Genomic DNA, 3,032 nt, shown 5'->3' with positions numbered 1-3,032 from the left:
AATAGATGGGCTTAGTACACCCACCACCTGTCCCCCAGCCCTGCCCTGTCACCCGGACCCATTCCTGAGGTAGAAAGCATCAAGGTCTCTCCCTTTTAACCTTCGATGGCCACTTGGCCAATGGGAGCCAGGTCCTTGGAATGCACCACACAGTGAAAAGGACTCAGGGTCTGGAGACTCGAGTAGGCAATACTCTTGCCTAATTATCATTATAGTTAATATAATTAAATATTATCACCTAATTATCCTTAGCGACAGTCACTTCCTGGGTAAGCCTGGGGTGCTGAGGGTCCATTGGTGCGATGGTTAAGTGTTTCACAACCGCCTCTCAAAAAATAAACCTGATTTGTAGCATCTGCTGATTTTCTTTTCTTCTTTTTTCAAAAATTTTTTTTAATGTTTATTTATTTTTGAAAGAGAGAGATAGCACTCGAGTGGGGGGGCGGGCAGTGGGCAAAGAGAGGGAGACATAGACTCTGAGGCAGGTTCCAGGCTCTGAGCGGTCAGCACAGAGCCCAGTGCAGGGCTCGAACTCATGGACCATGAGATCATGACTTGAGCCAAAGCTGGATGCTTAACCGACTGAGCCACCCAGGCGCCCCACATTTGCCAGTTTTCATGAGGTATGTTTCCACCATGGCTAGTTTCAAACTACTAATGTTCCTGAACGTGTTGGGAAGAGACGCACACAAGAAGTTCTCCAGAGCCCAGGCAAGCAGAAGTAAAGCGCCCCGGTGTGGGCCCCAGTGATACAAGCTTCCCCTTGAACAAGAATGGTGGACAAGGGGACTCCATGTTCTGGGTCAGGCTGCGTGTGGGCAGTTTTTACTGGCGACGTCACTTCAGATTAGGTGAAAGGTATGTGGGTGATCAATTTGGCTCAATGCCCACCTTTTTTTTTTTTTAGGTTTTCAAAAAAGGTTGATTTTTTAAAAAAAATTATAGTCTAACACAGTAATTTTACACATACACTCGATAATTTTTTTTTGCACATATATACCCATATAGCCCCTGTTCAGATTAAGATACAAGCCCTTTTCCACACCCCAGCAGCCTCTCTGGAACCTCCACCCCATCAATGCATGCCCCTCTCCTGACTTCTATTTTTTTTTTTATTAATTTTATTTTTTTTAAATTTACATCCAAATTAGGTAGCATCTAGTGCAACAATGATTTCAGGAGTAGATTCCTTAGTGCCCCTTACCCATGTAGCCCATCCCCCCTCCCACAACCCCTCCAGTAACCCTGTTTGTTCTCCAGATTTATGAATCTCTTCTCTTTTGTCCCCCTCCCTGTTTTTATATTATTTTTGTTTCCCTTTCCTTATGTTCATCTGTTCTGTGTCTTAAAGTCCTCATATGAGTGAAGTCATATGATATTTGTCTTTCTCTGACTAATTTCACTTAGCCTAATACCCTCTAGTTCCATCCACGTAGTTGCAAATGGCAAGATTTCATTCTTTTTGATTGCCGAGTAATACTCCATTGTATATATATACCACATCTTCTTTATCCATTCATCCATCGAGGGACATTTGGGCTCTTTCCATACCTTGGCTATTGTGGATAGTGCTGCTATAAACATGGGGTGCATGTGTCCCTTCAAAACAGCACACCTGTATCCCGTGGATAAATGCCTAATAGTGCAATTGCTGGGTCGTAGGGTAGTTCTATTTTTAGTTTTTTGAGGAACCTCCATACTGTTTTCCAGAGTGGCCGCACCAGCTTGCATTCCCATCCTGACTTCCAGCACCGTAAACGAATTTTCTCCATCTTTGGAGTTCATCTAAATGGCATCATGCACTGGGTGGTTTTCTTGTATCCGGCTTTTACTCATTGTTATATCTGTGGGATTTTATCCATGTGTCATGGGTAAGAGTTTTCCCATTTCTGGGTAGTTTTCCTAGTGCTGACTTTTAATAACTTTACCTCAATAAAAGGTTTTTGTTTTGTTTTAATGCTTCTCATGCCTATCTTTGTCACTCACCTATGAAACTGTGGATTCCACAGGTTGGCCCTCCTGGCCATATAGTCAGTCCCCCCAGTGCTCTGTTTCTCCTTGGCCCCGACTCATCCTCCCAAAACATTGGCCATACCACTCAGAGTCCCTTCTCCATAGTTAGCCAACTTCCTCATATTCTCGATATTTCTTGAAAGGTTTCTCTCATCTATAGTCTTTTTTTTTTTAACGTTTATTTATTTTTGAACAGAGAGAGACAGAGCATGAACGGGGGAGGGTCAGAGAGAGGGAGACACAGAATCCGAAACAGGCTCCAGGCTCTGAGCTGTCAGCACAGAGCCCGACGCGGGGCTCGAACTCACGGACCACGAGATCATGACCTGAGCCGAAGTCGGCCGCTTAACCGACTGAGACACCCAGGCGCCCCATCTCATCTATAGTCTTAACTGAAACCTGAGTGACACTGATTATGAACTGAATATTGATGTCTGAAATTCATATGTTGAGGCCTTAACCCCAATGTGATTGTATTTGGAGATAGGCCTGTGAGGAGGTGATAAAGGTTACATGACCTAAGGATGGGGCCCTAATCTGGTAGGGTTGGTGGCCTTGTGAGAAGAGGAAGGGAGAGCTCTTTCCCTACCATGTGATGACAGTGAGTAGCCAGCCATCTGCAAGCCGGGAAGAGAGTCCTCACCAGGAAATGAATTGGCTGGCACCTTCATCTTGGACTTCCCAGCCTCCAGCACGTAAGAAAAGAAATGTCTGCTATTTAAGCCCCTAGTCCATGGTATTTTGTCACGGCAGCCTGAGCAGACTGAGATAACACCCAAGGTCAGCCTTTCTCCCAAGGCCCTTTCTAGCAGTGACCATTTATTCCCTTTCACCTCACTACATGTGAGTATTTGGCATTTGATCTTGCCCTACTTTCAAGCTGATAAGTCAACCTGTTACCGGACGTTAATGTCAACCTGTTAACGGATGCTGGCAGAAGACGCACGACTCCTGGAGCAGAGACACTTTATTGCTCACAGCACAGCAAGTTCAAAAGCATCACGTTTGCATCAGTTCCC

The 3,032-nt window shown here is 45.0% G+C and overlaps 1 long non-coding RNA gene across 1 annotated transcript; it reads left to right on the top strand.

Moving 5' to 3' along the window:
* The first annotated feature begins 560 nt into the window (after window positions 1-560).
* LOC121012001 (uncharacterized) lies at window positions 561-1,957 on the top strand. Its single transcript, XR_005781904.1, has 2 exons — window positions 561-858; window positions 1,711-1,957. It is a non-coding gene; the product is annotated as an uncharacterized LOC121012001 (long non-coding RNA).
* The last annotated feature ends 1,075 nt before the right edge of the window (window positions 1,958-3,032 follow it).

The sequence above is a fragment of the Herpailurus yagouaroundi genome, unplaced genomic scaffold, assembly GCF_014898765.1.
Source record: "Herpailurus yagouaroundi ecotype Mexico unplaced genomic scaffold, PumYag 196, whole genome shotgun sequence".
Lineage (NCBI taxonomy): Eukaryota > Metazoa > Chordata > Mammalia > Carnivora > Felidae > Herpailurus > Herpailurus yagouaroundi.
Note: the sequence above shows the minus strand (reverse complement) of the source record. Positions and strands in the feature narration are given on the sequence as shown.